Source organism: Tachypleus tridentatus, chromosome 1, assembly GCF_004210375.1.
Source record: "Tachypleus tridentatus isolate NWPU-2018 chromosome 1, ASM421037v1, whole genome shotgun sequence".
NCBI classification, from domain to species: Eukaryota; Metazoa; Arthropoda; class Merostomata; order Xiphosura; family Limulidae; genus Tachypleus; species Tachypleus tridentatus.
This window is the reverse complement of record NC_134825.1, coordinates 37,843,445-37,857,000: the sequence shown is the minus strand read 5'-3', so window position 1 is coordinate 37,857,000 and position 13,556 is coordinate 37,843,445. Positions and strand designations below refer to the sequence as shown.

Genomic DNA, 13,556 nt, shown 5'->3' with positions numbered 1-13,556 from the left:
GAGCTCATCGTTATTGGTTTATGTTCAATCTGTGAAACAAAATATAAAATACATTCAATGCCCAAAAATTGGACCCAGGGACAAACATTCTCGCCAGACTCCCACTCTCCTAATAATTTAAAGAACTTGATAAAAAAGATCCTAAGTTAGGACGGCAACAAACTCATAAATAAAGCAACGTTTTAGTAGCAGCTGTTTATAGCTCAAAGTACAAGAGTTAAAAACGTTCATAACGTAACCGAAATGTCTATTAAATCTCTAAAGTAACAAATATATATTAATTATTACTCAAATTATTATTTAAACAATATTAATGTATCAATCGTCTGTACGTGATGCCTAAAACTATGTTTTTTTTGTGAGTAAATGAATATATAGACTAAAAATGCATTGCGGGCGTTATGGCATAACCAGGTTTCATTCGCCCGGGCCCCTGGATAGTCCCCCACCCCAAGCCGGAGGGTATGATTGTGTCAAAGGAGGAGAAAATACATTAAGTACTCTACCACATGGTAACTACCTCAATGGAGTAAAATATGTCGAAGACTCCAACCACGTGGCAACCGCATCAAATGAAGAAACATATATTATACCTTAATCACTTCGCAGCTGGTTCCAACGAATTTAACGATAATACTGTAAATTTAATGTCTCAAGTTATAAATTTTACATTTAGATTCCGTAATTTTTGTTATTGAAATCAGAAAAAAAATCCTGTGGTGACATTAAGAAAGACTAACTTATTCAGTGTCCTTGATGTGGCTGTGAAGCAGGCAACAACTGCCTCTTAGAAACACGTTTGTTGAAATGTTTTGGTGACCATGCGATAAACTTATGCAGCTCATGTGTAGACTGCAGGTCTAACTACCCGACTATGCAGGTCGTCATTTCAACATGGATCTGCCTAATTACATCTATCAAAGGACATTCAGTGCCCTATTGTTTTATCGCCACGTGTTCCAGACTTGACACAGAACGTAATGAATCATGACGCTCATGCATAATTTAACCAATCTTTTTCGCTTTCAAAAAGACAAATAAAGAAAATAATAATAAATTGTCTAGAGACAGACAGATAGTATTGTCATAGCTTATAAGCTATTTTTGTGACATTGAAAGGTAAAGAGTATTCTATAACCTTGCAATACTTGTTTCCTGTGGCTTTTGAATGACAAGGAACATAAATAACTCGTTATGGTTCAAGAAAAAAATATTGAACATCATGTTACACGTTTCAATACAGCATTATCATACTTTTTATCACGATCACGTGCAAGTAAAGCGAACAAAACAAACCATGCAACATTCTCACTTAGGATGTATGTTGAATGAGCCTAATTTTGCTGGCATGAGGTACACCTAGATTTTCACACTTCATGGTCAACCAAACCAAAATGTGAAGTAAGAGTTGTTATTGACAAATGTCTTTTATTCTATGTATAAAAATATTTTATGAGTGACGTTTTTTTCACATACACGTGGTAGAAAAACAAATATGCCAGAGTAACTAAGATATGTAAAATAACATAATAAAAAATACTTGTAGAAAAAACGAGATTACTTACACTAATTAAAATAAAATAGATAAATTCCAGTAAAAATGGAATATGTAATAATTACATAAATGGTTACGACATTCTGCCAAGTTATTTCGGCATAATTAACGTTATGATGATGAAGACAGGTTAGTTCTAGTAAACGTTTACATGTTTGTTCTGTTTAGAACTGTTGTTCTTGTTGTTTAGAATTAAGCACAAAGCTACACAATAGGCTATCTGTGCTCTGCCCACCACGGGTATCAAAACCCGACTTTTAGCGTTGTAAGTCCGCAGACATACCGCTGAGCCACTGGTGGGCCTGTTTAGAACTGATAGTTGTTACTGCTGTGTGATAATATCCTTATTTATTTTTGCCACTCCTATGATGGTTAGCATTTGTCAAGTAACACAGCGAAACGTGAAAGCTTTAGATAACGTTTTTCAATATGGACTCTTTGTTTATCTATCTAATAAGATCAAGCAAAACCTTACCAGTGTTTTAAATATTAAATGACGTTTTAAAACAGTTTCAAAATGAAGTGAATCACGCTTTTATAAACCGCTTTAACGTTGAAAAGCATGTTGAAGAGATCTAACTGTATAAAAACGTTTCAATAATTTTTTGATACAATAGATGTTTCCTGATGGGTCGGCAGTGTGTTTCGGCTTACACCATAAAATACGAGACTCGATTCCGCTCGTGGACAAAAATCAAATAGCCCGTTACGTAACTTTGAGCAAAAACAACAATGAAATGATAATAACTGCCATCTATTGGGGTTTCGCATCAACTGTTTATACACTAAAGTATGGTTAAATCATCATGCAAACAATCTGAATTATATATCCAGTATACTTCATGCTTTTATATCTAAAATACTGATTTTGTTTGTATCAACGACAAAAACATTTTGAGAAAATAGGTGACAAGTTGGTAATTTTTACAGACCTAAAGGGTTCAAGAATTCGGGATCAAGTGTTATACACTATCAACGTCTAATTAATTATTGTTCAGCTAAAACTGTTATTATGCTAAACTACAGAAAAAAAGTGTTATTTGTCACGTCACACCAGAGATAAAAAATTTGTTTGATTGTTTTGATTTTCGCGCAAAGCTGCACGAGGACCAGCTGCGCTAGTCGTCCATAATTTAGCAATGTAAGACTAGATAGAAGGCAGCTAGTCGTCAACACCCACCGTCAACCTTTAGGCTATTATTTTACCAAGGAATAGTGATATTAACCGTTACGGTTAAAATGGCGAGCATGTTTAGTATGAGAGGGATTCGAACCCGCAATGAGCGCCTTAACCACCTGGTCAGACAAAACGGCAGAGAGAGGTTAAATATAACAGAGATGTTATAGGATGTTTATCAGTCATTCTATGTCATATCTTAACCATTGATAATTCTTCATTGTAATTAGTTCTGTTTACTCTATAGTCCGGTGGTAATATTTTGATCATGTTTTCTATCAGTCAAAGCCAGTGATCCATTGTCTTGATTATTATTGTTATGTTATGGAAGAGTTGAACAATGAGAAATATTTTAGGAAAAACGACATGGCTGGAATTGAAAAGAAACTGGCTATAAAATATAAATATTTGTATACGTCTAGCGTGTGTTGTTGTAGGTAGTATTTTTTCTTCTGCCGTATTGAAATACCCTATGGGCCCTCTGTGACTTTAATATAGTTATGGAGGAAGGTTGGAGGTTAATAGGATTTTTTTTTATTTGTTTGTTTGTTTTTGTTTTGGAATTTTGCACAAAGCTACTCGAAAGCTATCTGTGCTAGCCGTCCCTAATTTAGCAGTGTAAGACTAGAGGGATGGTAGCTAGTCATCACCACCCACCGCCAACTCTTTTACCAATTAATAGTGGGATTTACCGTCACATTATCACGCCCCCACGGCAGAAAGAGCGAGCATGTTTGGTGCGACCGGAATTCGAACCCGCGACCCTCATATTACGAGTCGAACGCCTTAACATACTGGGCCAGGGTGAATAGGTATTTGGTGCTTTTATTGTAATATTGCCTTCTCAGAGTAATAATTGTGAAAAATATATATACGTGTATATATTCAAACATACAAAGTAGTACTAACCTCACATCTTATGTTTCTCTTCCAGGTGTCGCCAACCACTTAATCTTCTGAGTGTTATTTCAGCTTTCTTCAGGGAATCAGGCCAGGCTATTCTCGTGCAATACAGATCCTCTATTTGGTCCAAACTATGTTGTAAGTCTAACTGTATGTGTATTTTCTGTTTGTTTTATGTCTGCTCACTTTCTACAACAGATTGACACCATTCAATATGTCGATTTGTGCAGTTTCCTAGCTTGGGAGTTAAGGGATGGAATCCCTTACTGAACATGCACGCCATTTCAGTCGTGGAGGTGCTATAATGTGATGATCAATCCTATTCTTCCTTAGTAAACGAGTATTCCAAAAAATGGAAACGGATGATGTTGATTAGCTGCCTTCCCTCTAGTCTATCACTACTGAATTAGTGAGAACTATCGCAGATAAATAGCCTTTGTGTAGCTTTGTGCGATGTTCAAAATAAACCAAATTTTAACTGGGATCCTTAATATGCATTCCAAGCACAGCTTTGCAAGTTGTTGTTGCTAATGTGACTTCCTGGCTTTTGACATAAATTTCTACCAGAAACGCTTGGATGTAACATGTTTTGGGTCACATAATTTCTCACTGTCTCTCATTTTCTGTCTAGTTTCACGTTTATTTAGAACGCTATCATTGGGAACACGTTTCCACTCAACCCAATGTGTTTTTAAAATTATTTGTATTTTTTCATATTAATCGTACTTCCATTTATTCCATTCTTTTCTTTATTTCTGCACCAAATTCAAGATTATTTTTCTTCCTTAATTTCGTCCACCATGGTCCAAACATAATCGTAGCTTTGTTACTGGATCCAGCCTTTTTTCTTGTTTAAACCCATTTAAAGTCAGAACTCAAATTTGCTGTGCAAACTTCCTGATAATTTTGCAGGATCTGCCTGAAATATGTGTTTAGGAATACTAAATTATTATGGTTGTATGTTGGTTAACCCTAGAAGTCCATTTCCGTACTCTATCATGATTTTTTGGTATCTAATATCAATCTTTAGAATAATGTTTCAACCACCTTTTGCTTGTTTGGATTTTTTGCTTTTCCGGTTATTTCTATCCAACTCTAAAAGAAAAAAAAAAAACCATCTGGTTTGATTTAGATTCCTAAAATGCGTGGATTGTTTGTAATTAAGATACTATTAATTTTGCCAACAAAGCACGGGACGGTCCTAATAAATTCACTACCACTCATTAAGGCTCTTATTCTCAACTGTAGATATCTTTGAATTCAAACTAGATCTCTTCCCATCGTTTTTTGTTTGACATTCTTCCCTGAGGGCCTTCAACAGCCCCCGTTTTCTTTAATGAAATGCTTTACTGTATATATGTTTGTCTTTGTGTGGGCGCATTTAAATCGTGTTACAATTTCTTCGTTATCAGATATAGCATGTTATGAAAACCATTGATAAAGCCATGCTAGGAAGTTCTTTTTTACTGTTTTCATCGATTTCGTTTTATATTCCAAAGAACCAGGAAGTAGACAGTGATCAGCGCTCATTGACAGTTAACTATAGGTCTGAAATGCGGCTGCGTAAAGAAAGAAATGGGAATTTCCGATGTTAAAATTTAAAGTAGGTGGTTATAATTTTTACTAAAATAGTTTGCTCTCGAGTTTTTGATTTGTTTGGAAATTTCGCACAAAGCTACTCGAGGGCTATCTGTGCTAGCCGTCCCTAATTTAGCAGTGTAAGACTAGAGGGAAGGCAGCTAGTCATCACCACCCACCGCCAACTCTTGGGCTACTCTTTACCAACGAATAGTGGGATTGACCGTCACATTATACACCCCCATGGCTGGGAAGGCAAGCATGTTTAGCGCGACGCGGGCGCGAACCCGCGACCCTCGGATTACGAGTCGCACGCCTTACGCGCTAGGCCATGCCGGGCCACTTGCTCTCGAGACAAATTCATAAAGTCATTAAGGGTGCACAAATAAAGGTTGTCCTTTATTTTATCATGCTCGTTAGAAATTGGTTTTTCTCGTGTATTCTAAGAGTATACGTTTAGTTGTAATTCGCAGATATCTAGTTTTGTGATCAAAATCTACAAGTCTGTTGAATACAGGGATCATAATTTTTGATCATTTTACATTTTTTTGTTTGTTGAAATTTTCGCGCTAGCTATTCACGCTATCTGTCCCTAATATAGTGATGGATTAGAGAGAAGGCAGCTAGTCAACATCACTCACCGCCAATTCTTGGTATTGACTTCCACATTATAATGCTTCCATGAATATTTGGTGACGGCATTCGATCACGCAGGTCGTAAGTAGAGCTCTCTAACTACCAGGTCCATTGAGTTTTATTAACTACGAAATGTTTTAAATGTATATTTCTAACTTCAAACTAGTATAGCCACTATAAATTCACTTGTAGTTTTGAGTATATATTTAAGTTCAGTCCATCAAAAATGATATTTTAATATATTTTCAATATCAACCATGTCGCTTATACAGTAAGATTTAATTTTTTATCTTTTTTGCATTCTTACATTTAGTTATGATATTTATGTTGTTGTTTTCGGTTTGAAATAATCAAAGTCGCTAAAAATGTTGTATTTACTTACTTTATCTGTCTAGGTCCTCATTGATAACAGTTTTGTTTTAGATTTTTTAGATGACGTCTGAAATTCTTTAGTCAATGTTTCCTTTAGAAGGACGTCCTTTTTTTATACCTGCAAAAATAATTGGGATATATTATACACGTTACGGAAAAAGACTGGTAAGGCACTTAAATTTTCAACAGATATTCTAATATCGAAAGAAAACTCAAAACTGACAATTCGTTAATAACTCTTAAGATTTCCGAGTTTTTTTTTAACCGCCAGAGACAAACCGCATATTAGCAATTTGGCACTCGATGGTTATCATACAGGTAAAAAGAGTCAGTGATGAAAATTTCCGTGGACTCTTATTTAATTTGCCCGAAAGGGCTAGAAATGGATCATCCTACCAATATACAGTAGCGTGTTTTCGGTCAGTATACGCTGTAAATTGTACTGTCCCAATGTTGGTAAAACGTGCGCATGCCATGAATCTCAAGAAGAATTATGCACTCTGCTTCAACACAGCATGATACATGAACTTCAAAAGCAATAAAAAATATCTGTTGCTCTTAATTTTGGTTTTACTTACTTTTGAAACAGAACGCTTTCATGGACCCTGCGAAAGTACATCTAGTGTTTGATTCACTTTCAAACTACTGTAAAAATTAAATAGTACAAAAATCAGCCTATGTGTTTTATGTCTAAAATGTCATAGTTTATACAAAATTAAACAATAGGTTAAATTTCTCTTTGATTAAGGGGTTAATGGTACCTTCACCGTTACTGGGTTAAGTCGCTATCTTTACTTTTAAATTTAGGATATTTGGAATTCCAAAGTTTTGTCTGATAATTATAAATAAATTAGCTTATTGTATTGTTACGAACACCTCAAAAAGTTGCTCTGTTTTTGGAAAAGAATTTTCTAATTAATAACGTTTTGGTATTTGTATTGGACTATACTGTTTAGTTTCCAAATAAAACTCGTGTAACTCTTTCATATTATATTTATAATAAATATATATATATATATAAGTCAAATTTTGTTTTACTTACAGGCATTATTTAATTCAAAGGCATTTGCTTCATAGACACTAAAATACACCAAACCAAATTGTGTATTATTATCAGGTTTCCGTTTTTTCATTCATTTGTAAGGTGTAATGACTAGTTGAATAAAAGTAACATAATATAACAGAAAAAAAAAACTTAAAATGTTTGTTTGCTTTACAGCAAAGCCACACTGGACTACCTGCTCTGTCCACTGAAGGAAATCGAATATTGTATTTAGTGTTATAAATCCATAAACTTGCTGCTGTTCCACTGCAGAACAAATTTCAAATTAATAGCATTTTAATTAGAAAGTTTTTAAGCTTTGATCACTTACCTGAAAACAGTGTAATCAGATGCTATAAGACTAAATTGTAAGAAATGTCATAGGTCAATTTAGATTGGCTTGGATGAGTTTCATGCAACTCTCTGTTGAAGAAGAGAATAAAAACGAAGGCAAGGTTGTAACATTATACTAACAGCTTCATTTATTTTGTCCTATGGTATAAATTAAGTAAAAAAAAATCATTGACATCGATCACAGAATAGCACGACAATATATTTCACTGTATGGATCGCAAAATATTACATTTTAATCTACTTTCTCATGCACTCGTTTGAACTAACCAACAGCAAGGTTGCATACAAGTTTCAAATCTGTCAAATAAGGTGAAAAATTACTTGTTCCACATCTTGTTTGTTCAAACTGAAATTTAATATAATTATATCCTAAGTTGGTTAAGAAATGTGATATATAAAAAACACTTAATGTTATTAAAATGACAAAAATTTCCATTTTAGCACTTGTTTGTTTGAATTTCGCACAAAGCTACTCGAGGGCTATCTGTGCTAGCCGTCCCTAATTTAGTAGTGTAAGACTAGAGGGAAGGCAGCTAGTCATCACCACCCACCACCAACTATTGGGCTACTCTTTTACCAACGAATAGTGGGACTGACCGTCACATTATAACGCCCCCACGGCTGAAAGGGAGAGCATGTTTGGCGCGACGGGGATGTGAACCCGCGACCCTCAGATTACGAGTCGCACGCCTTAACACGCTTGGCCATGCCGGGCCCGTTTTAGCACTAAGACACATTTATAACATAACTGTACGTTTGGATATTGATAAACAAATAAAAACCGGTCTGACCAACATTTTGTGTTATTTTTTTTTGGATTTCTGTTTTAAACAGTTGATTTCTCTAAGAAAAATAAAGTTTAAATTACAATTGAGATTTGCAGTTAAATAATAATTAAAACATGATTATAAGTATTATATAAAACAATAAAAATGTTTGTATTAGATAAAAACATTTCAGTTGACCTGCGTTTATAATAATAATAATAAGTAAGCAAGCACCTAATATTGTACAAAGTGTTTGTTTTTTATCACTTTTGGCATTAATTAACTTTTAGTGCAAGTAAAACATTAGGATACCTAAACATACAAATATTTTCAGTGAAAAACTAATTACATAGAGTAAACAGTATAATTATATACTGAAAACAGTAATGTTTAGAGTTGTTTACTTTCCTAGTATATGGAAGTTCCACTTAACAGACTGTCTGGGCACACTTTTTAGATAATTAAATCTATAAACATTTTTTAACCTTTCCTTTGTTTTATCTATCTTTTGAACACAAAACTGTGTACATGAATAGTTTTGAAACAAAGCACATATTTTACTACTTATATACATTTGTATATGAATTTTGTAATTTTTTACATTTTTCAGACTACCATGTACATAAAACTTTTTCTTACAATTTGTGTACTAGTACCTTTAGTGTGTCTATAGTTATTCACATCATGTATAACTTAAATACATTTTTCTGGATCCTCATCACAAACTTCTGTAGATAACAGAGACTGTAAACAGATAAATATGTATATAACTTTATATACCTGAATTTAAAAAATATATAATTCCTAAAAATAAATGAACACTATAAACACAAGATATTTAGAATCTGAATTTTTTTTATACTGCATTTCACCTTGACATGAATGTGCATGTTCACTGTCATTTTCCCCAAACTAAAAAAAAACTGACAGAATCTTTATGAGATTATTCTGTTTATACAGGGTGTTTGGAAAGTCACTGTGCAGTTTTGTAACAGCATTTATTCAGTCAATTTCAAGCCAGCATCAGATAGCAGTGTTTAGAAACAAAATAAGAAGGGTCCAGGCCTGTATTGATGCAAATGGGGGTCACTTTCAACATTGTTTATAATTGTTATTCATATTTACCTCCTGTATTCTATACTGAAACATGTCTGTTAATAAATATAAAAGTGCACAGTGACTTTCCGAACACCCTGTATAAACTATTCTGTAAATACTGTCTAGAAAAACTAAGGTTTACAATATCAAAATTACATATATATGTATACATTTAAAGTGAATTACTCTCAGGAAGAAACAATAATGTAATACTTAAATATCAAGTCTAAGGTGTCTACCTATGTTTTCATAATCCAAAAACAATCCTGGCATGTGCACCTCGTGTCATAATTAAGAACTGAAAACAAAGTATACAATAAAAACATGTGGGTTTGACTAACTATTAAAAGAGTACCAAAACTGATGTATATTAAGCTCTTCTTGTTTTGGAGGAAAACAAAATTCTACTCGGTGAAATTTTCAAGTAGGATGTTAGATGTAATAGTTCACATTATCAGTGACAAGGTTTATTTCATACAAAAAATTTCATGCCAGTACAAAAAAATATATTCCACAAATCTGCACATCACTGGAGTTGGTTTGAATAAATGCATATTCAGTTTCTTTTTGTTTATAAAATATAAACGAAAGAGAGAAATAAATGATATGCCTTAAGAAATTATTTTGAATACCTAATTAAAATTAATAATGAACGTGACATATTCTTTTTTGAAAGATTCACAACTACACTTGTTCAAACGTGTTTTACGTTATACAAGAAGTTACTCTACAGGTTTTATTAGCCTCATGTTTTGAACTGTATGTAAACAATTGATGGCCTCCTCCCCCCGCTGCTTGTTGCTGATAAAAGCATTTTATCACTGTTTTTTGTTTTTTTAACTAAGAGCTGCAAATTGCTGCAGCACATGTTTCTTGATATATTAGGTTACTAGAATTTCTCTCTCTGGACATCAAGTACAGTGGTCTTCCTATTGAGAAAGGCCTTAGAGAATTACCATCACTTCTAAGTGCATATAAAATAAGAAAGGCTATTGTGTTTTATACATTGTATATTACATAAGCAGCCAGTTTATGGTTGCAAAAAAAGGAAACTGTTCTAAAGTATGAGATACTTTTTCTGGTATTCCATGAGAAAGCCACAGGTAATGAAGTTCTCTGCACCTATTTTTACGTAGACGGAGTACACTTCCATGCACCAGTCCTTGATCTGTTTCACCATACTTGTTTACACAAGGGGCAGCTAAGTAGCAACCTAAAAACAGTGAAAAAAGTAACCAGTATTCCATTCAGAAACACTCTGCTCAAGAATGTGATGCACTTTATGGGGGCAAAGAAATGAAAATGGATGAAGCATAGAAGTATTTGCAATAATAGGTGGAAGTGAATTTAATACAGAAAAAAAACAACACACAACCAAAGGCTCATCCACCTTATTCCCCACACCTGTCTCCTACAGAGTTTCCTTTTTTTCAAGCATTTTGACAAATTTTTAAATAATAAATGCTTTGAAAAACAGGCAGCTGCAGAAGAAGCTTCCAGGGAGTTCACTGACCATAGAAACTCTGATTTCTACAGTAGGAGCATAAACAACATCATTTTGTTGGTAAAAGCGTGTTGAAGCAAATGATGCTTACTTTGATTAAAGCATATTTTATAACACTGGTTTATAATTTTCCAAACTTTGCAGTTCAGAAATGACATTTATTTTTGAACAACCTAACAGTATTTCCTGATTGCCTAAGACAATCTACTTATGTAGGACGTTTTCTGAATTGTCATTTAACACATTCCACAACACTGGGAATCGTTAATCTGTTCATTTAAAAGTCTTTCTTTTTATAACATAGATGTGTTAATACCAATTAATTTGTGGTTGATGAAGTTGTACTAAAGTATTCTGACATCACATACATATCTGAAGCATAATTTGTGGATATACTGACACAGGAATAATAATAAAAAAAGAAGATTTTATGAAAGATTCCTCTTGTCTGTATGACATTAGTTTTTATTATTCAATACTTCTTGATATTAATTGTTAAAATAAATATTTTAAACAAAAACTTCTGTTATTACTGATGTACCACACTTGTACTTCCTTACTTTTTTCTTTTTGGATTATTTTTTTCTTTGAAGCATCAGTTGTGAGTCTTAAGATCATTTAAATAGGGTTGAGTGAGTTTATTAAAATAATTATAGAGCTTCATCTGTCATTACAGTCCACATCAACAAATTTTGTCATATCATTTCTGACAACCATGTATCTTGACATATAGACCTATAGTGTTGTTTTTATTCCAAAAGGATCAACTGTAAGGTACTGTAGCAAAATGGGAGTATCTTCCAAGCTTGAGATATACTCATAAATAGAGTTCTGACCTTCATTAATCAAGTCTACTTTAGTATACTAAGCTATTATAAAATTCCATGACAATATACATAAATACAAATTTGCTTACTTGACTATGCTACTGGTGACTTTATCCAATGTTTATTTTGTTATTTCATATATTGATGATATCTCAAAATAGATCAAAAGGGTCTTAAAAATATTAATATTAAAACTGTACTTAAAACGTTCAAAGCAATAAGGGAAATGAATCTGAATACAAAAGTAAATTGTCTGGTTATTTATATTAGTTTAAACTACCAGACTACGGAAAAATAAAAGAGACTACAAGTAAGGTAATATTTTTATATCAACAACTGTGGAACACACTTTGAATAAAAAAATATTATATATTATAAAAGGTTACTGAGCATGGATAAAACAAAAATATCATAAATTTTCTTGAGTCTTGGTACATAAATAATACAAACCAAAATTCATTTGAAATAATGGCTCCCCAAGTTCACATAGTTAATAATTACACTTTATTATTCTTATAAAAAAATTAAGATTAGGTTTAGGACTTTACAGTCGACAATTTCTTTAGAAAAATTTCTTATAAATTGGTTGTATATATGATACAAATATTTCTTCCATGTCCCTCATCATGACTTGAACTCAGCAATGTTAAGTTTTCTTGTTGCATTTTTCACTTACCCAGAAGAAGGGACCAATTGTTTCATGAAATGTTGAAATAAAGTTGTATTTTTGTCTGTGTTTATTAAACTAGTGTAAAAATAAAAAAATATTTCTTCATTATTAATTAAATATATATCTATCCATTAGTTTCAGCCTATACTTGTAACAGTAGGAGATAAGAAAGAAGAGACTTGTCACCTTTGCTGTATGTAAGACAATCTGTTTCTGCCATGATAACATCCTCCTGCCAAAGATTTGGCATGTTATCACAGAACTGTATCACCACAACTTCAGGTGGGTTTCTCACTGAGAGTGAAGTGGTACGTTCAATAAATTTATGAACATCGATGCATTTTTCAATAGTACCACGTTTAATAAATCTTCCTTCTCTGTCATTTATCAAAGCACAGTCAGTTGCTTCCTTTTCAGAACATTCAATGGCTCAATGTAGTGTATGAATAACCTGGAATAAATATTACTCACATTCATGTGACGAACTGCTCTTCAATTTGTCATACACAAATTTAAAACAAATAACAATTCAATTACAGCATAATAAAGCACAAAAATACATAAAGAAATGGTTAAAATGTCTACAACATTTCAGTCAAAATGCAGGTTGTTTAACTTGTATATTTATAAATTAATTCTGTTTTTGGTCACATTGTGGTGCTTGTGTTACATAATTTTGAAAGATGTAACCGAGATTTTATATAGAACATTTAGTAGGTAGCAGCTCAAGCTATACATACACCACAAAGCTATACTACACGAGATCTCCATCCTTGATATGATGCAGGCCAGTATTTCAAAATGAAAAGTAAGAATTAAATTTTGTTGTTATCAACATTCAAATTTTCTAAGCTAGTTTTGGTATGAAAAATATTTTATGTAATGCCATAGACTTATAGAAACATTGAAATAGGGCTGTTCCACCAGCCCCAGTAATTTCAAAACTTCTTATACATGGGCAATAATGAATCAATTACACTCTGTAATTTTGCTACTCAGCACATTCCTGTAACTGTTATAAAATAATGTCATATCGATTATTTTGAGGCCTAGCATCAAAGAATCAATATGTA

General features: G+C 33.0%; 1 long non-coding RNA gene across 1 annotated transcript in view; it reads left to right on the top strand.

Moving 5' to 3' along the window:
• LOC143246359 (uncharacterized) overlaps positions 1 to 12,922 on the top strand; it is a 46,142-nt gene extending 33,220 nt beyond the window's left edge. Inside the window, exons 2-3 of the long non-coding RNA XR_013025924.1 lie at positions 3,667 to 3,773; positions 12,619 to 12,922. This is a non-coding gene — a long non-coding RNA (uncharacterized LOC143246359). The remainder of the gene's footprint in view (positions 1 to 3,666; positions 3,774 to 12,618) is intronic.
• Positions 12,923 to 13,556: the final 634 nt, after the last annotated feature.